General features: G+C 36.2%; 1 pseudogene; it reads left to right on the forward strand.

The window, feature by feature from the left end:
- Positions 1–1,443: 1,443 nt before the first annotated feature.
- On the forward strand, positions 1,444–6,043 carry LOC127964329 (purine nucleoside phosphorylase LACC1-like; annotated as a pseudogene).
- The last annotated feature ends 16,441 nt before the right edge of the window (positions 6,044–22,484 follow it).

Here is a 22,484-nt window from a genome sequence, read left to right on the forward strand (position 1 = left end):
ATTACATGTAAATAAGAAATAATGTGAATTTCTGCATTTGAATGTGTTTGAAAGACAAAAACCTTTTAAAGACAAAATACATGGTTAACCTACTGAGTGATCATTTCAATAAAAATTAGGCTAATGTGTTCCTGAGAAGTTGATGCAGTGTTGAAATGTTAAGACTAAAAACTGAGTGGCCTAAATAGCTACCCTGACTAGTGACTGTTTTTTGTGCGAATGTCCACAAAACTGGAAGACTTGTGCCCTTTCCAAATACCCACACCAAAAGTACAGTGCCCTTAATGCACACTAAATCCACACTCAAAAAAAGCTCCGGAGCGGTATTTAATGCCTAGTGTATCTTATCATGCATCATGTTGTGGAAATAAATTGTGAGACTTTTTGCCAAGATCGCGAGAGTTCACAAAACCCTTAGCAATATATAAGTTAAATAAGTTATTACATATACAGTACTTTGGTAGTAAAACAAAGTGCTACATGTTTTGTTAGAGCAAAGGTGAGTGGCCTATATTTATTTTGTACATAAATTGCAACTGCTTTTTATCACTTAATTAGAAGCACCAGAAATTAAAATGTGTCCTATGAGATAATGAAAGTTGTACACACACTTGTGTTCTTCGTCCTCAGTTGAACACTTTGGCCAAATACAGAAAATATGTCATATAAGTAGTCAAGTGATCAAGGGTAAAGACTGTAAGTGTGGTTTATTGGACAAGGCATTTCTGAATGTATATGTGCAGTTGGCCAGGGATCTTCAATCCTGTTCCTGGATATCTACCTACCTGCAGAGTTCAGCTCCAACCCTGATCGAACACAACTGAACCAACTAACTGATTGATCTGAAGGAGCACTTGATAATTACAGACAGGTGGAACTGAACTCTGCAGGAAGGTAGATCTCCAGGAATGGGCACCTCTTTTTTAGAAAGGAAAAGTTAAAAGATGGAAAAGAAGAATTAGGGATTCTGTGAATATTGTGTAATCAATACAAAAAATAACTGTAGTCTGATTAAAAGTATTTTAAAATGTAATTTATTCTAAGTTCAAGTAGTCTCCTTAATTTTTGTAATCTGATTACATAATCCAGATTAATACTCAGCACTGATGAGGACATGAAAATATAAAGCATAGCAGGAATTCTCCCTCATAACAACAAAGCGAGGTTCATTGACCGTGTCAGTCTCAGAACAAGACTCTTCAATGGGATGTTCATAAACAGCTAGCGGCCTAGATGAAATATCAGCAAACTGTAGCAACCCACTGGAAATTCTGTGTCAGAGTAATGTCACATGCACATTGACTACTTGTGTTGCACATCTGCACCTGAAGTACACCGCACGTGCGAGCTCGTCCGGAGAGGAGTTTCCACTGAGGGCGGAGCTACGCGCTTTTCAGGAAGTGCTGGGCAGGAAATTTTGTTCTCGAGGTTAATAATAATAAATAGAAAAAAAAGTTCCTCGTTTCTGACATTCATAACCAGGTGTGTTATGTTTGCACGTTCACATGACCTATATCCCATCAAAACAAACGCGTGTGCGCCGCGCGTGATGATCAGAGATGGCTGCTGTAACTCTCGTGGATCTCACACACGTCCGCTCTTCACGACACGACATTTGTGTGAAAGAGCGCATCAGCCAGTTCTGTGCATTGACCCGGAATGGCTCACGAGAGCCGATCTTCTTCATCGCGGATCCAGAGAGCTCCGTGGGGACGGGCAGATTTCCTAGAAGCTCACTTCAGGAGATGTTTATCGGTTTCAGCAATTCCCCACAGGTCCTGTGCAAGAGCTCGCTCTCAGCCGCCTTATACTCATTCAAACAGACAAAGAGGACATCAGTAAGTTGAAGATTGTGACTTCGAGCCGCGGGAGAGGGTTGTTTCAGGCCTACCAGGAGCTCCTCTTCACCTCTGCGTAAGAGTTCGAGGACAGTGTGATGTTTGACAGTCTGTCCTGTGAGTGTGAGTGTGAGTGTGAGTGCTGTCCCTCGGGTCAGAGCACAGCCGACGCTGCACGAGAGCTCAGCACGTCTCTACAGCACCGACCAGCGCTCAGAGGAGACGTCACGGTTCTCAGATCTCAGAACTAGTGATACATGAATCCTGAACCTGAGTACTGGCAGAATTTCATTTGGAATAATAAATATACCTATAATACATTTAAAGCTGGGAAATAATAAGTATTGAATTAAACATTTAGAAAAACTGAGAGAATATGGAACAATACAGAGCTTACTTTCAATGCGGAAAAACACATTCATTTTAATCAGTGGCCCAAACTGAACAAAAATGTGCAATTTGGTGCAAATGTTGTTATTTAAATAACAACAAGTTAATTCTGAATACTTATGATTTTAATCACAGTATTATAGACTACTTAATAAAATGCACATTTATATCAGTTGTCCCTTCCTAAAATGGTATTTAGATGATTAATTAAATGGTTTTATGATCAAAGCTGTGTAGTTTTTTTTTTTTGTTTTTTTTTTTTTTAGATCAAAGCATATAATTCAATGCAAGCAATACAATGATGATTAACAGATGAACAAATGTTCCTCAAAAAACCTGATGCATCACATTTGATACTCACATTTTAACATGATTATTTATTTAAAATGATGTTTGGATAATCAAGTAAACCTGAGTTGATTCATTCTGTATATATGTATATATGTTCAACTTGCAATATTTATAACAATAGAAATATTATTCTTACTTTTACTAAAATCATTAAAGTTTTCACAGGAAAAAGACACTGTACCACAAACTGAAATATTTAGAAATATACTAAAAGGCCTTTTACAGATGTGGCCATTAAGCATGCACATTTTTGTACTTCCTACAAAGTATGACCCATCAATCAGATGACAACAGGCACACAGAAGACTGTGTACTACAGGTTTTTCAGCGAAGTTTTGATCATTTAGATTCTTGTTATGCCTTAGAAATTCAAGTATCAAATATGATCCAAATGGATAATTTGGAACAGATGGTACAGGACATACAGAAAGTGAGTATGTTACATAGATGGGAACTCCTTCAGTTCTGTTTAAAGGGACTCAGGAGGCACCTGATGTAGACATGTAGACATCAGGCATTGACTGATATCTCTACATATTGATTGCGTGTGTCTTTGTCGCTGACGTCAATGTAATCATGCCAGTGATGTGTGGGTGATGGGCAAACCTTCCCCCCGACAGTTACGACGCAATGGTGACCAATCAGGGGGTTGTCATAACAGCACCAGGGGCCGATTGCATCCCGCTGCTCTTCACTGTCCCTGTAGCAAAGGTGATTGGAGTGGCACATGCAGGTGAGTCACATCACAATGCCATAAATCGCAATGCTACTACAAATAGACTATTTGCTTTTAACACAATTTGACAGGTTTAAACATTTAATGGACAAGTTTCGTTCACCCAAATAATTATGTAATTGCAAGATTAGGTTTAGATCTGCAACTTTGTACTGATTCACTTAAAGCTTCCAGTTAGATACATGGGAAGAATGTATTCATATAACCTGAAACAGGAAAGGGAAATCAAAAGGTACATTCCATTTGACCATGAATTCTCAGTGAAGTGGACTTAGATGAGATTTCAGTCTGAAGGGAGCTGACTTGTTCAGTTTGAAGAGCACTGCGAATGGCATTGGGGAAAAGGAAACTTCAATACATCACTTCAAAGGAAGTGGAGAAGGAAATTAACCTGCAAGTCATTTCGCATCATTCCAGTACAGTACTAGAGGAGTAAACTAAACATAGTGATAAGATCAGTTGAGCCGTGAGAGGGGTTTATTAAGCTTAATTAGTCCTAGGTTTATTCAGTATTCAGCCGTTCACGAATATAAAGTGTGAGAGATGCAACAAATATCATGATCATAGCCAAATAAACTAAAATGTATTACAGTTTATTAATAATAAAAGTTATTATTAATTTAATGAATATACATTGTATACCACATATTATATAATGGCAAGTTTTGCCAGTGTGATGATGTTTTAGAGTGTTCTAAATATTTTAAACCCTTTCATTAGCATTTATTTTATTACATGGTTTAGTGCTTTCAAATATGACAGTTTATATTTAATAAATTAATAATAACTTAATATTTATATAATGATACATTAATATTTAATACATACTGTAGGCAGAGCTGGGTAATAACTGATTACATGTAGTAAAATTAAAATTAAGTGCTTGTAATTAGATTAAATTACATTATAAAGTTCTCATAATCAGGCTACAGTTACTTTTTTATTGATTACTTGTTTACACATATTCACACAATAGCAACAGATTATTCATAATTTATTGATTCTCCCTATTTATTTATTTTTTATTTATAAAAGGCCTACATTAGATGAAGGTAAACTAAATATTTCATTTTTTATCAAGTGTTTTTATTTTGATTGATGTAATTTTTAAATGATTTTTTTTAGTTTGACATTTGTATGACTTAATTATTAGATTACCATTAAACTCACCCAGTTTGGGAAAACTTGACACAATGCAATGCTTAATTCACTTTATGTTGTTCATAACAACTAATGGAATATATTTTATTTGTATTTTAATATCAATATGGAACCATATTATCCTATTTAAATCAGTGTCCCTTAAAGTAATCTAAAAGTAGTCTGACAATGTTACCTAAAATGTATAATTGAAATGTAACAATTTGTAAGTAATGTACCCAGCTCTAATAACCCCCATTGATGGAACATACACAGACATAACTTCAGATAATATCTAAATATTTTATACTTTATTATAGTTATTCTCAGTGGTGCTGTCATTGTTATGCTGTGCTTACATAATCGTTTATATATAATATCATCTTATAAAGATATTACAGAAATTATCTTCCAGGTATCACATAAATGTAATAGCTGTGTTTCTTGTGTGTGTCACAGGCTGGAAGGGGACCCTCGTGGGAATTGTATTGGCAGTGGTGAATGCCATGGTGTCAGAGTTTGGCAGCAGGCCTGCAGACATTGTGTGTGTGATCGGTCCTTCTGTTGGGCCGTGCTGCTTTACTCTGGAGCAAGACTCGGTTTGAGAGTTTCACGCCATACACCCAAGACTGTGTTAGACATATGGACTCATCTAGACCTTATGTCGACATCAGACTCGCAACCAGGTAAACATCAGAGGTCACCCAGCGGAGGCCTGGTCCTCTTCAATTGTACACCGGAGAGCTGTTTCATTGATCCCTCTGTCACTCACAGAGGTCACATCACTCCCTGAAGTGACTCTCAGTAATGAACACCACTCAAATTAAGGCGATTGATTTGAAGCGTAATACATTTCTGTTAGAATATAGCAGAAACAAAGACTAATTGTTGCCCACTGAGAAATGGATGCACATGTACTGTATGCAGACCAATTCTAATTCTTCGCTTGATATTTTTAAATCTTACCTAAAAACATATTTTTTCAGTTGTTTTTGTCGTGTTGAATAGGTTATGTATATTTTTATGTATTTGTATTGCTAAGGTTTTTACCATGTAAAGCGCTTTTGAGGATTGTTTTTTTAAATGTACTTTTAAATACATTGAAATGGTTTTTTAAATATATATATATAGCCTATATATATATATATATATATATATATATATATATATATATATTTTTTTTTTTTATTTTTTTTTTTTTTTTTTTTTTGATTGAACAAGCAGTGGTGCATTGTCATTTAGAATCCTGCTGGCGAGAGGTGGAGTTAAACCCAAACACATGGAGGACATCAGGATCCCACACCAATCAGAGTCTACTCTCTGCACCTCCTGCCGTCCTGAACTATTCTTCTCTCATGTGAGAGATGGACTCAACTTTGGGACACAAATTGGCTTTGTGTGGATCAAATAATCCTGCATTCACTTATGGAGAAGAATCTAAATGGCAAAATGATAGTCCTACATCCCAGGAAGATTTCCACATTACATTTTGAATTGCTAAATGTGAATTGTTAAAACTGAATTATAATAATGTTTTGAAAACCTTTTTCAAAGATGTCAACAACACACTATTGGAAGAAATAAAGAAACCTTGCTAAAATACATCATTCAGGAACTGTCTACGTCGTGATTTGTGTGCTTGTTTGTTTTTTAATTAGATGTTTTTAATTACACGATCTTTTTTAACTCTTTTTGAGGGGTTAAAATACAGTCGACAATGAATGTACACAAGGGGGAGCTAATGCTAATCTTGTTAGCGTGACCGTTCACATTATAATCACGAACTATTCATGTTTGCGAGTCATAAATCATATCACAAAGAAAACGTCTGCTTTTTTTGTCATGTCAAGCCGAAGATATCAAGCTTTTTAGTGGGATCATCATATTTTTGTATTGTAGCCTAATACATATAATAAAACTAGCCTATGTGTAAAACGTGTACATTTGCTTGTTTAACGTTATGCAATATGAGTAAACGTGTTTAATATCTCTAAATTCTTCACCTCTGTCTCCGTCTGTTTAAAGAGGGCACTAGAGGGCGAGCTTGTTTGTTTCGTGAGAGACGCTGATTGTTGGCTGCTGTTCAAGCGCCCTTCAGCAGCATCACAGGCAGGCTTTTGTCTTCAACAGCACTTTTGCAATGTCACAAAAACATCTCGGCATTTCCTTATTACGTGCTTTTGAAATTAACACAACATTTGCCTATCATTAAAGGAAGGCACTAGATGTCCCAGAGTGACGTGATGTTTTGAAGAAAGACGCTTAATTATTAGCATTATACTGTCTACTCAAACAGCAGCGTTTTTCTTTCAAGTCAAGAGAGTGTTTTCACTGGTGACAGAATGACGGGTAAACCATACACAGTCAATACCTCAATCTAATGACCTACTAAAGCAGCACACATAGTCCTCCTCTGCTAGCATACTATATTATATATACTATAGGCAGTGTTGGGAAGGTTACTCTGGACATGTAATAGATTACCCTATCTAAAATGTAATATAGTTTAACTATTTTAATTAGGGCCTGATTACCTACATTTGATTATTTGTTATAACTTTTCTAAATCTCTAATGCTGTAATCACATCCAAACATTTAAAGCCTGCGGGGTTAACACGTTAGGGTAGCAATGAACACGGATTGCTGTCACTTTCGAAATCCTTTATCACCTGAATTGAGATTATAATAATTACATTTTAAAGCACTGCCACCACAAAATCAGACGTACTTTGAGATCATTCCGAGGTTAAATACAGATTTAAAACCATAACAAGAAATAGTTTAGCTATGATACTGTTTAAAAAAAAAAAAAATCTTTATAGTTATAACAGGAATCTAATCAGAATTAGTTAATCCTAAAATATAAAGCATATACATAAACCCAAATAGGAAATAAATATAATCATGTGTCCTATTAAGGGTCTTAAACTCCTGAAACTCGATTGCACCCCCTTTGTAATCAGTAAAATTTTAATCCGTCTGAAGTTTACTTCTTAAATCAGCATTTTTCTCAGGCTCCTATGTTTATGTTCAGTTATTTCACTGTGATGGCAATGAAAATAACGTATTTATTGCTATTGAAGTGAAATAACTGAACCTACACATAGGCGCCTGATAAAAAATTATAATTTTTGAAGTTGCAAATGGCACTTAAGTACTTTTGCATCTGAACTCTTCATTTTTTCTCAGTAACTGAAACTGATCACAATTACATTTATTTTGTAATTAAATTATGTAATTTAGTTACACGTAACTAGTTACTTCCCAAAACTTCGTATATGCCAGTAGTTCTCCCAGTTTTGTTGTAGTATTCTTAGTTTAAATTGCTTGTAATGTGAAAATCGTAAAGTAAACATGAAATGCAACTTTTTTTCTGCAAAAAATCCATCTTCTAACCCATGAACTTACCCCAAATACACTTTAATAAGGTTTTCACGGGAAATTAATTACCATTCGCCCGTGCATTTGATCATAGCCTATCTGTACACAGAGAAAGTAGCTGCGGCTGTGGGTAGCATGAAGCTGAATGTTTGTTGTCACAACTAATGAGAAAAAATAACCAGATCGTTCAAAACAGCGAGCCTCCATGAATCACTGGTGTTAAAAACAAAGAAACCTGTATTTATTGGTCCATCCCTGCTGATACGATGTCCTCTCCATGTGTACACAGAACCACATTTATTAGTGCAAAGCAGCAGAGCTGAAGCACAACCAAAACAATGTATTTCCGCACTTTTATTTTTAACCGCTACAGGTCCACAAGTGACATAAGTGTCATTTTAAGTTCGTAAAGGATGATTTCTCAGCCAAGAAACAAACACGGGGCAAAAAAGTTGTATAAATGTTAGCCGTTTTATTCAGTGACAGGTGAATTTATGTCAATATTGTATAGTCTGATTGTGTGCATGCACATCCACTGGCATCAGTAATAATGGATATGGTTTTAGTTTCTCCTTTTAAAGGTTGATAACTCTATTATTGATGTTACTTCAGCTATGCAAATTACGGTTACTATTTGCATTTGTCCTTATTAGTCCCTGCTGTTCATGATCATATTAAAACATTTTTGGGTTGCAACACACCAGTCATGATAGAGCACACTTCATAATGTAAGTAACTTTCAATAACTGTGTCTCATATAAATATACTTAATAACTTAAATTTAAATATAGATTTAAATACCTTACATAGCTTTTATTGTGTGGTCAAACCTCAGATTAATAAACTGCTGTTATGTGGGCCATGCAAAAAAAAATCTATAGATAAATAACAATAATAATAAAGGATGTTCCTTTCTTACAACAGATGAGGGATATCTAGATGTGGCTGTGATGTCCTGAAAATGACTTTTCATCATTGCAGAAATATATTGTCTACAGTGTGTTAAAGCCAGCGCCATGTTATTATTTACACATGCATACCTAGGAACACTTCTGGCACTGATATAGTGTTTATTGCACTTTAGACCATGATAATTGTGGATCCACCATTCACGTTTCTGTGCAACAGCACACTTATCCTGATTAATGACTTCCGATCATGCCTCAGTTTTCCTGTAACTTACTGACGTAATCGTCACAACTATCCTTTGTGCTCAAGAAAACACTTCCAAAGAAACTGCGTGTGCAGACTTGTTAACAAATAAGTGGAAGTTAAATTGCATTAGGGATATAGACACGTGGTTGATGGTATTAAAGAACACATCTGGGAACCAGGTGCACAAGTCTTGGCCTGGGCTTTGAATGCATTAACTCCTGCGCCGCAGTTCGTTTTTATTAACTTACATTTACACTGAGCCAACACACCACACAATCAGTCTTACTGGAAATCACATGATCTGACCGTAAAGGTGTAGATGTACGGAGGCATTTGAGCAGGTAATGGGTGTGCTAACAGTGTGCTCAGATAACTATAACTGTAAAGTCTTAATAATCTTTCCAGTTCTTTGAGAATAGGGAAGTTCACACCATGTTTAAAGAAAGCAACAGTTAGGTTCTTGAAGTAAAAAATCCCTTTACTTTTCTTATAAACTTCTAAGACAGACATATTGTCAGCTATGAGGTTATTGATTAACAGCATATGCTTTCGTCTGTATTATTTATACTTATTATAAAATGTTTAGTTTTGTGGTTTTATACATACATTTTTGTTTGGTCCAAATAAAATAATGCTGAAATTGCTTGAAGGATAATTTTTTTCTTGCTGATGATTGCTAAAAACATTTGACAGCCAATCAGAATCCACCTTTAGAGCTTTCGCATATAAAGCTTTAAGACAACAGAATTGCAGCATGCTTTTATAATAAACAAAATATTTATTAAAAGTGTCATTTAATGTGAATGATACTATAAATAGCATTATAGTTCTCTTGTTTTTTGGTGTAAATGGGCCTTAGGTCACTATATTACATCGGCAGTTAAATCAAGCAGAAATATAATAGACAAGCGATTAATAACTTTGTAGAATAATTCAAAAGCATTAAATGTGAAGATTTCTGCAGATGCAGCAAGAGTCAGCAGCATCTTGAACTACTGATGGCACTGTGTACGTGACCTGTTTGGGTCGCCTCGATGAGGGAACAAGGCTTAAAGAGCTTCCAAAATACAGATATGCTAACCTTTTGTTATGGAAAAAAAAAGTCCTCAGGAACCAGCATCTGTGTCTGCACGTACCCCTGTCATGCAGCAGTTATTTCCAATGTCATTTACTGGAAACAAGCTTCCTGGCCTTTACAAGTACTTTACTGCAGGATGCATACAAGACATCAGACATTCACTATCATCCCTTACGTATCTATATCAGTCATGTTATTATGTGTTTATTATTACAAAAAGAAAAGAAAAATACAATACTGTCTTCTTTAAATTAATGAATTAGTCTTAGGTACAGCAGAGATCGAAAGATTTGAGACCACTATTGAAAATGCTTGTCATGTAATACAAACTTCTAAAAACCTTTTTAAAACTTTTTAAACTTATCATATATATATATATCTGCTTATGTAACTGTGCCGCTGACCCTTTCCACCCCCATCATCCACTTCTTTACATTCCTTATATAAACATTAGTGTTTAAATCAGCTCTCTGCTGAAACAGGATCCACTACATAAATACATATCCTGTCTGTGTACACAGATAAGATAAAAAAAACATGTTTAGCTTTAAAAGAACCATAAACAGTACAGACGCCTACAGTGTCCAGTGTCTCTTAATCCACAAAGATGCGAAGCTACTAAAAGATTGTGTTATTAAAGAAATGCTAAAATCGAAATATTATCTGGTGCTTGAGGCATAAGATCTTTCATGCATCATGAGGCATGCACCCCCACCCTCTCCGCCCGCTCTGTCTCATCTTTGATGTGGGCGGCTTGGTTTGCTTTGTCACGATTACTTTGTGGATGTGAAAACAACGGCTTGCTTTAAATATGTGTAGTTTTGGGCGTGGATGTTCTGTGACTGTCCTTTTCTGAATTATTTTTTCTTGCTGAATCATGTCTGCAAACATTATATTGGGAAACATGTAAAAACCTACACAGCAAAAAAAATTAAAAAAAAAATCCAGTTCCATCCAGTACAGTTCAGACGGCCCTTCCGTTGTGTTTTGTGTGGTTTAGTGTCTCCTCCTACATCTTAGGGCATGATAACACATTTTACTGATGCCACCTGTAATGTTTTTAATCTATATGACTCAGACACAAGTCAGACAGCTAAAAAAGGAACTTCCTCAACATTGAATTCTGAAGAAAAGTGTACTTTCTCATGCAAACTTTATTTTGAGTGGTTGACTGGGTGTCAGTATTCAGCTGCTATGATGTTCTGAGTGTTAGATAGCACATTAATATGCAGTCATTAGGGTCTTCTGGGTGGTTGCTCTGGCGTTTGTTAAGATGTTTACACATTATTTAAGATATCATTCTTTTTTTTTGCCTCCTTATGAGACAGGCATAGAGTTGAATGAAATCTGGTGTAATGTGATGTTGCAAGCCACATTTGAACCCGTTTCACCTACTTAAGCACTGTTACCCACTGCACCAGAGATTTAAAAAAAAATCTAAAATATTTTGCTGCAAGGACCTTAAAGGTGTAGTCACACTGCACTTGTCATCAAAAGACTAGCATTCATACGCAAATGCTTGGAAACACAAACTAGTGCGAAAAGTTTCACATTTCACTGCTTTCCAAAGTTCAAGCTTGGTGAACCCTGGCCTGTGAATTCACATCACGTGAAACCGGGCGACCAACAGCAGATCGATCCGTCACAGCGTGACCTCGTCGCTTACTTAATAGAACATGAATTAAAAACTGCAGCACTGCACGGAAGTGTAGTAGTGTATGTTTTTACATTTTCAATGTGTTATTATTTATTGAATTTTGTATGTTCAAAGTCTAGTGTGAACGCAGTGTAAAACACGAGATGTGATGTAATGATACATGCTCAGTAATGATAAAAAATAAATAAAAAAAACAGCACAGAATGCCTCCTCTGCCAACTTATTACCGTAAATAACAAGTGGGTATAACAAGACAGGAGATCTCCAAAAAGGGGGCGTGAACTCCAAAAGTGGGCAGAACCTCCAAAATGGGGCGGGGTCTCCTTTCCCAAAAACGTTCACCATTGGCTGTGGCCTAAGCCTTTTGTTACTGACTTACATTACAAAATAAAACTTTATAAATTAAACATTGTTTCTAGTTCATAAAATAAAATATGCTATATAAATAAATGTTGTCCATGAGAGCAGAGCCCAAATCTTGTGGCCAGTGGTGTTTGGACCCGAGTCTGAACCTCTGCTTCATGACGTAAACTGGAATCACTCAGGAGCCGTCCCAGCGGAGGGGAAAGGTTTTACTCTGTCGCTTTATTCCAAGCAACGGGGTCGTCCTGGGACACGAAATTCGCAGGCTAGGAGGGGGTTAGTGATGCTGGGTGAAACTAAAAAGGTGTCATTGTCCGTTGAGTCTCATATCGCATAATCTTATTAACTGTTTATCTCCTGAACTACAACTTTCTTTATCAGGCTATTCAGCACCAATCCTGCCATTCAGTCAATTTCAGTGGTTAAGGTAAGGTGTGGGGTAGGTTTAGGGGTCAGCATTTTTTAGGAAATAGTTGCATAGTTTCGGAAACTTTCACAGACACAACCAAGAAAAACTTCAGAAGAGTTTGCACTGAAGTGGATTAGGGGAAACATTTTGCATGCATGTCATGCACCTGTCTGTCAATGAGATATATAATATATATAATCACATAAAACAGTTGACATGTCACCTTGCTACTGCAAATAAAATCTTGCAAAGCTCGCCCCACCACTTTGTCTTCTGATTGGTCCACTGGTTTGGAGACTCTCATTGATGAGTGGTGCTGCCTGTAGAAGTTGAATAATCTTTTAACTTGACATGACGCTGATGTGCAAGATGCTACAAAAGAGACGTGAGCACATAAATGCACACCTAAAGTGTGCTTGCGTAGAAGAAACATGGAAAAGAAGAATACAGAAAGGAAAAACTTGTTCTGTGTGAACAAATCCCTTAACAGTTTTAAAAGCATACATGAGACCTTTATAGCACTGCAGATGCCACGTATTGTATCCTGTGGCAACATTTTCCTCACTCTTCCTCTGTCTGGTCTGAGCCAGAGGAGGATCCTGGAGCAGGTCAGCAGTGCAGAGCAGTGTTGGCTGAAGTACAGTATGGATGGCACACGTTAACGCTGACGCTGCAGCTTTCTGTCACCTGCAGATGAAGGCCTGCTGATGGAAGAGTTTACAGAGAGACAGACACATTCCTGGCAGCATACTGTACACCACTGCTGTCAGCACAGAGCCATCACACCCGGCTTCAATGCCACCGCCTCTATCGTCCAGAATATACTCCACCAACATACTGTACACTACTGTTCAGATGTTTGGGGTCAGAAATCAGTCAAAGAAATCAATACCTTTATTCCACAAGGACACACTGACTCGATCAAAAGTAACAGTAATAACATTTATAACATTGCAAAAAAAAATATCACTTTTTTTTCTGTTTTCAACACTGATAACGTTAATAAATAATAAATGTGATAATTGATAATAAATGTTCCTTGATCAAAAAAAATCATCATATTAGAATGATTTGTGAAGGATACTGGAGTAACGATGATGAAAATTCAGCTTTGCATCAGCCGAATAAATTACATAAAAAAATTTAAAAATATATATATTATTAAGTTATTTTAAATTGTAATAATATTTCACAAAAATATAACTTTTTTTTTTTTTTTTTTTTTTGGTATTTGTGTATTCTTGATCAAATAAATGCAGCCTTGGTAAAAACCTTATTGAACCCAAACTAATAAATGATCCTGAGGTTAACTTCCATACATTCCATACATTACATTGTCACATTTGTGTTCACTGAAAAAAATAAAAAAATAAATCAGTATTTTTGTATTGCTTTCCAGTAATATGAACAAGGTGCATTTACTTTTTAAAAATTGCATGAGATATTAAGGTATTTTTCTTACTTCACTGGCAAATATTAACATAATTTACAGAGATTTATGCTTTAAACAAGCTATTTAGGGGTTAAGAAATCAAGATTTTATATCACATGCCATTTTGATGTTGTGGTTTTAAGTATGTTTCTGGCCTAAAGCAGCTCATCTACATCTCTGTACAGCACTGAGAAGCACGGTTGCTTTCATCATGTTAAGAGGGATTACTGACCCTCCTTTGACCTTCACCCTCTCTCTGTTTTGAAACATCTCTTCTCCAATCTCTCCCAATAACCAACAGGCTCTGGACAGTTTAAAGCATCTCGTCTCTGTTATCAAGCTACAATTAAAACAAGCACTGCCCTTTGATCTTTGGATTTAAACAGCCCTGTGTCTTCTTGCTACAGTTTCCTCCTGTGGCTGCTTAACTTCATCTTACATCTTAAATAAAAGCTTCCTCCGACTCTTTTGTCTTTCTGGCCGTGATCCCGGAGTAACGCTGAGTGTCCCCTCGTCTTGGGCGGCAGAAACAGCTCAGAGGGTTTCATCTGGCCACCCTCAAACACATGGGAGGTAGAGACAATTAATAAGAGCCTCCCATTTCTGTTTCTCAGTGCCAGGAGATCAGCCGCAGTGCCCTGCTGCCAGCCGACCCACTGTGCCACATCCTTCAGGTTTGTTAGTCAACTCGAGTGACGAATATATCCTAAAGCCTTAATGTGATTGAGTTCCTCTTCCAGTCCTTCAGTGTCTGTGAGACACCTTTAATGAGCCCCAAACATTTGAATGGCATCGCTAATGGACTGCAGGCTTCGTTAAATTCAGCCAGTGTCATAATACACAATGATATCCAGTGCAATAAGAGCACATTTCTAAAGTGTCTCTCAAGATACGAGAAAGTGTGGGAAACCTTTGTTACATTGAATAGAGTTACCTTTGTTGGTGTGTTCAAGTGTAATCAGGTTGATCCAGTCATGCGATGTAATATTGTGACTGGTTAAATCAAGATGGTAGATGTTTGCGCATGAAGTACATTTGAGGTTATTTATACCTCAGATGTACTTCATGTGTACAGCAGCTCTATTTAAATCTGTGGTGTGGCAGTAATGACTGTGAGAAACTTCCTTTCTCTCTTTGGCTTGGTTATTTTGGACGTCTCGATCTTTCTGCCTGCCTGTGTATAATTATCAGCTGCTTTAGAAAATAGCTGTTCAATGCTTTCAGTTCTACAACTCAGTCCAAAAATACAGCACTGAGAAATCATTTGTAAATGTATTCAATTCTGATCGTTTTGATAGTGATAGTGTGATATTTATAATATTTATGGCATAATAATATAATAATAATAATAAATGCATTTTTAGTTTTATTTATTTATAATAATTATTGCACAATAATAATAATAATAATAATAATAATATATACACACATACATATATATATAATTTAAACATGTAAAAATAATACAAAGATTATGCAAAATTATTTTATACAAATAATTTAATTTCAAGAATTCAGCCCACTATTAATATGTAATTATATTATTGCTCTTCAAAACAGTAATTACATATTGGATTTCTAAAGATTTTTATCAACCAATAAACAGAAACAATACTATAATATAATATGTCATTGAAAACAATCTGAAGTGAAAAATCAGTTCTGGTGAACAGCCTCTCCCGATAAGGTAAATAAATCAGAAACGGTTTGTTTGCAGACTTTCTAATCTCTAGTGAAAACATCCTTGAAAGACTTCTTTGGAATCTGTCGGAGAAACCGGTCTGATCCAGTTTCTGCGTCTTGACAGGAAGTGAGCGGGGCCGAGCCAGCCAGCTGTTCTGGAGGCAGTATGTTTCTGTTGTTGTTGTTTTTCCTGGCGAGGTTGAAGGAAGTGTCAGTTGTACTCAGGTGATCTCAGCAGCTGGGTTGAATAGGCCGTCTGTTATCCATGTGCGCTGGCTCTGAATCTATGATGAGTGCAAACAAGCCGGGGGATGTTTTTATTCCTGCACACTCAGCAGATCCGCTCGCCCCGGGAAAGACTAGAGAGGATCTCTCAAACTGGCACAGCTGACCCATATACCTGCAGCGGCTCCCTCCAGACCGTCTGAGCCCTGTGTTCCTCAACACACCCTCCTCACAGGGCCTCACTTTACAGCTAACAACCATTCAGACAAATATTTCCTCACATGTGGAGTGTATGCGTGTGCACATATGGACTGTGGGAAAAAAGCGTGGCCCGCAGAGGGAAAGAGAGAGGTGTGTTTGAGAGAAGAGACTGTGTGTTGTGTTGTCTGCTGTTTGAACAGGTCTGTTTGGTTTGGCTGCGCTGGATTGAGTCTCCTCGGATCTGCCGAGGATGAACCGCTCGGTGCCTGAGCATCTTCGTTTCATTTCCTCTCAGCAGGGATACGCTTGCACAATTGATTCTTTTCAAGAAGTATTTGTGGCTTAGATCTTTAATAGTCTCTGAAAATGCTTTCGGCACTAGAGAGTCTAAGACAGCAGGCTCTAATGCATTTAAAAAGCATTATGTCTTTCGTTTTATTGACAATGATAAAAAGAGATCAGTATTCTAGGGCGAGTGTATCATGCAATGTCACCTCACAGGAAGTGGGCAGGGAAATGGATTTACCCATCAGTCATTGTGGCCCACCTGACATTATAAAGAGAGAAAAAGAGTATTTCAACACTGAAAAATTATGCACATCGCAAAATAAATAAGTAATTCAGTTCATTTCAATTTAATAAAATGAACTTTAATTCAGTTCAGAAATCGTTACTAGACTGTTCAAAGTGCACCAAACGTATCGCTGTTACAAATTAACCACAACACCTTCTATTAAACCTTTATTATAACCTTATTTTCTTATTAAAAAATCATTTATTAACTAAATTTAGGGCATGCATATTTTGTTTAAATACATATCATACATGTATACAACCATACATGACTTGACTAAATTTGTTCTAAAGCTCAAACAGTGAAATCTATTTTTAGTGAAATAATAATCTACTCATGAATAAAACTAAAATACTTTTTTATCTTTAATTATTATTATTAGTAGTAGTAGAAGTAGTAGTATTAACCATAAATAATACCATTATTATTATTTTTTTAATAATATTTTATTAATAAATATTTTAAAAATTACTTAGAATATTTTACTACGTTCACTTATTTGTTTGTTTGTTTTTTTTATTAGTTTTGTTTTTGTTAAATGGAAAAAAAGATTAATAATAATAATAATAATAATAAAAATAAAGTATTAACAATTATCATTATTTTTGCCACATTTATTTTAGACAAATATAAATATATACGAATGTATACATTTCTTAACAAAAAAAATGACTTTTTATATTATTATTATTATTATTTAAATTCTATTCATCATTATTTTAATAATTAATCAAAAAATCATTTTACTACACTTATTTATTATTTATGTATTGTTAAATGGATGAGTTTTCTAAACACTAAAGTTAAAAAGTAAAAAGCCATCAAAAAGTGTCACACATGTAAACACCTTCCTCACAGTTTAAATCCCATGATGCACCTCATGAAGCTGGAATCTAGACAAGTTCAAACAGCGATATTTTCATTTTATTATTATTATTATTATTCTTATACTTGCATTAGATGCATGCAACTATTTGCTATTTTGCTTTTGGTGTATCCATGCATTCTCCAAACAGACTCAGATAGTCCTGAGCTTGTGAGCATCTGAAAGGCTCTTAGAAATGATTTACACAGAACACAGAGTAATCCCCCCACTACTGTGAGCAATTACCACGGACACCTTGAAACCTGTTGAGTGTGTAACCCACAGTACCAGGAAGATTCACTCTATCTGCACTCATTAACAGCCGGCCACATGATATAACTTACGTCACGGTCTCTCAGGGACACTGCCTGCATGTGGCACGCTCTCAGACTGGAGTTCAGCTACTCTGCAAAACAAACGGATCATTGTTTAACAGGAATGTGGCCCAGAAGATGAAATTGTGCGGATTGAAGCATCATGACTTCCTCTCAGAGCGGCGACAGCGTCATGTGACACATCACAGGCCGAGGCTAAACAAACACAATCCCACAAAGACCTCAGTCTGCGTGTGTGCTCTGAGCTGTGGCCGTGTCAGCCGTACGACTGAATAACTCTGGCCTGACAAAACACGGCCTCATCACTGCTTGCGTGACAAGCGTTACTTCATTGTGTGTCATACTGAAACTATCAGGTTTAGCAGAGGAACTCGGGCGAGAGCTGAGTGAACATAGAACGGCCTTCATTCTGTAAACATGCTATTGGATATTAACAGAGCTGCAGAAGTTATTAAAATTATATGACTGACCGTGTAATGCAAATATTTTCATTTACTGGTCAAATTTGAGATTTTGCCTCCATAATAAGTCTGCTTTCAGATTAGTGGAAAGAAAACATCCCAAATAGAGATTTAAGTGTTTGGGACACTTTATATATTTGCATCTGTAGATTTCATATCTCTAAATTATACCAGGTTCTTAAAAAAGTGCACTTCCATAATGTACTCAAAGTACTTTATTTTTGTGCACTAATTTTGCATATAATGTACTAAAAAGGGTTCCTGTGGAGGCCTACTTCTTAAGATAAAATTAAGATCAACTAAGTGTACTCGGGACACCATGAACATGAATTAAAATGTGCTTTTAACACACTAGCTCTGTATTTATGTAATTAGTTACCACTTGTATTATCGTTTATACACTACAAGTGGTGACTAAATACATTTTTTTTAATACAGAGATAATATGTTAAAAGCATATATTAGTTCATATTCATGGGGTCCCAAAATAGCACAGTTGAGTATACTTAAGCAGTGCTAATTTAGAATATTAAGTAGAAAATTAGTGCACGAAAACAGAGCACTTTGAGTACATTATGGACAAGTACTTTTTTTTACCTGCAATATTTTGGGTCTTAAACTTTTGAGCCACACTGTATATTGTTGCATAAAAAGGGCAAAGGTCAAGGCTGCTGCTTCCCAATTCAACAACTGTAGTATGTGTGCTTTTTGTCTAGACATATTTCTAGTTTGTACCAGAATATAGGCAGCCTTTGGGACATAATAAGTGTGTCGTAAGTGTGTCTTTAACGGACCGCTCTTTTGGTTAGTTGCATGCGTCCTGTCATCATCTTGTCAGAGTTAACATCCTCCACATTTAACTTCATTTAATAAGAGGCACAGCCGCGTGTCTTTCATGACAAGACCTCTACTCGTGTGTTTGCATAATGATGCATTTAGAAGTTAATGACCAAAAGTATCTTTATAAAAGTTCAAACAATAAAAAAAAAAAAAAAAAAATGTGAAGTGACAAAACATTATGTCGTATCATTATATAAATGACTAAAACTAAACCTGAAATAAAAATTAGTTTACAAAAATGTATATTTAAAAAAAGATAAAAGCATAAATTACTAAAAATGAAACTAAAATAAAACGATTCAAATAAAAGCTAAATTAATATTAATAAGTACATTTATCTCATGTGTGGCCTGTTTTGGTTTTGATTTCTCTCCTAGTTCCTAGTTTGTTTCCGTAGTTTCGGATTACGCCTCGTTGTTCTGAATAGTTCCTCATTAGTTCTTCATTAGTTCCTAGTTTTATTAATTATCTCCGCTTGTACGTTTAGCCCTGAGTTCTGTCTATTCCCTTGTCTGGTATTGTTTGTGTTAAAGTGAGTGACTGCCATTTCTGTCTCCTTGTTCTCCCTCATGTTTAATAAATAAGTAGTTTTTAGATAATCTTGTGTTGTCACCCCTAATCCTACATAATAACTATCTTATTAACTATATGTTTATTGAGGCAAACGTCATGGTAAATGGTTTGTTAATAGTGAGAACTGAACCTTAAAATATAGTGTGACCAAAATCACACTGATCAGAATTGATAAAAACACCCAAATCTGGATATTCTGATCACTTCTTTGCAATGATGTGACGCTCTTCTACTTTCTTTTTGTTAAACCGAACACAAAACATCTCTACTAGCTGACATATATCACTATAATAGGAGTCCTGAGCAAGCACACCTGCAGCTCTAGAGTCTGTAAACAGCAGAAAACAGCCCAAGAACTAGCCAATGAGAAACGCCTGTCCGTCAGCTCATCAGGCGAGAATGGAAACTGCTGTTGACTTTCACCTGCATTCCTGCTCTGACTCTGTCACTCACGTGAGGAGTGCTTCACTAGCACTTCCATGAGGAATCCTGTCTCAAACATTACATCATTACTGACAGCACGGCTCAGGTATGCACGGAGGAGGTTCAGCTGTGTGTGTTCAGGATTTGGCACGAGGGGACAAAATGTTAAGCTCCCGCACAGACACACACACTGAAATCAGTCAAGTACACTCAAACTGTACATTACTGCTTCTTCACTTAATTTAGGTACACGGGTGTCACATTACTGTTTTGTTTTTTTTGGTAGTGAGAACAATTATGTGTGTCTTTTTAAAAATATATTTAGTTTTTTTTTTTTTTTTGTGGTAGTGAGAACAATTATGTGTGTCTTTTCAAAAATATATTTAGTTTTTTTTTTTTTTTGGTAGTGAGAACAATTATGTGTCTTTTCAAAAATATATTTAGTTTTTTTTTTTTTGGTAGTGAGAACAATTATGTGTGTCTTTTCAAAAATATATTTAGTTTTTTTTTTTTTTTGGTAGTGAGAACAATTATGTGTGTCTTTTCAAAAATATATTTAGTTTTTTTGGTAGTGAGAACAATTATGTGTGTCTTTTCAAAAATATATTTAGTTTTTTTTTTTGGTAGTGAGAACAATTATGTGTCTTTTCAAAAATATATTTAGTTTTTTTTTTTTTTTTTTGGTAGTGAGAACAATTATGTGTGTCTTTTCAAAAATATATTTAGTTTTTTTTTTTTTGGAAGTGAGAACAATTATGTGTGTCTTTTCAAAAATATATTTAGTTTTTTTTTTTTTTTTTGGTAGTGAGAACAATTATGTGTGTCTTTTCAAAAATATATTTAGTTTTTTTTTTATTTGGTAGTGAGAACAATTATGTGTGTCTTTTCAAAAATATATTTAGTTTTTTTTTTTTTTTTGGAAGTGAGAACAATTATGTGTCTCTTTTTTAAAATATATTATTTACTCAGCTTGAAAACTAGCTACTTTAGCTACAGGTGATTTTTGGTCTGGCCCACCTCAGATATATTTATATATATATATATATATATACTGTCTAGAAATAAAACAATCCAAATAATAACATTTATTGTTCAGTTCTGCATGTTAAGCACTATCCTTCCATTGACCACTGGCAAAAACAAAAAAACAAAAAAAAAATGTGGTTTTGGTTTCAAACTCTGTTTTGCACCCTATTAATGGAAAGTGTCTTATCTTGTATTGAAGTGTTTTGAAAGTGCAGGCAGCCCCAAACAGAGCGTGTTTTTAGCACTCCACCTCTCTATTCTTCTCCAGACTGCTGTTTACTTTAAGCTCACTGTGCAGTCAGGGAACTCCAGCACCACACCCACAAATCCAAATAAAGTCTGAAAGCAGACAGCGAGCGGCTTCACCTGGCCACGATGACATCACGAGGCTGACGTGTCTTCCTAGGAAGATAAGGTCACCATGACACATGTTTTCAAAACAGCACGGGTGGAGTTTCGGATGAAACCGCGGCGCACTGGGAGCAGCCAGGCATGGAGACTGTTTGTTTTCATAGTCAGGGCTGCAGAGAAACTCAGAGTCACAGAACTCAGTGCAGTCCTGCCTCGAGCCTCAAAAAGCATCGCTGAGCTTTCGCTGCTCTCTCATTCAGAAAGATGTTCTGAAGTGACACACTTTCCACTTCTGCGAGCGGTGGGCCGGTGGCAAAGGTTGGCATAGACGCCTTATTCACAGGCTGGCATTCCAGCGCACACTTCTCAACTCTGGTGTGGCTGGGTTTGGTTTGCAAAGACCCGGCAGAGCCAGTGGAAGGAAAGCTGAGGGACTTGCTGATTGTTGTTGACTTTGGCGAGTCGAGACCAGCTGGGCTCCTGTGGAGCGGCTGAAAGGGGCAGTTTTGACCTGAAAACTGTCCTTCGATTGTGGTGAGGGTGTGAGGGAAAACCAAGTGTGTAAATATTAGTATCCACGCACTGGAATATGTTATCTGAGTTAGTTATATTCTAAGCTGTCTTGGTGAGAGTCTGTTTCCCCATCTGTCATGGTGTGTGTGTGTGTGTGTGTGTGTGTGCTTGTGTTACAGGCATGTGAGGATCCTTGAGCAGAACAAACACATGCACACACTCATACAGTCAGAACAACTCCGTCGTGACTGCGTGCCAGTGAGAAGCAGCACTGAGAGGACTATCTATCTATTAATACTATTAGTATATTACTTTTACTGATCTATTTATCATCTACTAAATTGTGTGGCATCAGAGCAAATTATAATTTGTGCAGAAGCATGTGGAGGTCAAATGGCGCTCACATCCACCCTGCACAACAAGATGTTTGTATTTATTTCCATGTACCACATCCACAATCCACATCCTCCATCTTTCTGAATT

This window comes from Carassius gibelio, chromosome B9 (assembly GCF_023724105.1).
Source record: "Carassius gibelio isolate Cgi1373 ecotype wild population from Czech Republic chromosome B9, carGib1.2-hapl.c, whole genome shotgun sequence".
Classification (NCBI taxonomy): Eukaryota; Metazoa; Chordata; class Actinopteri; order Cypriniformes; family Cyprinidae; genus Carassius; species Carassius gibelio.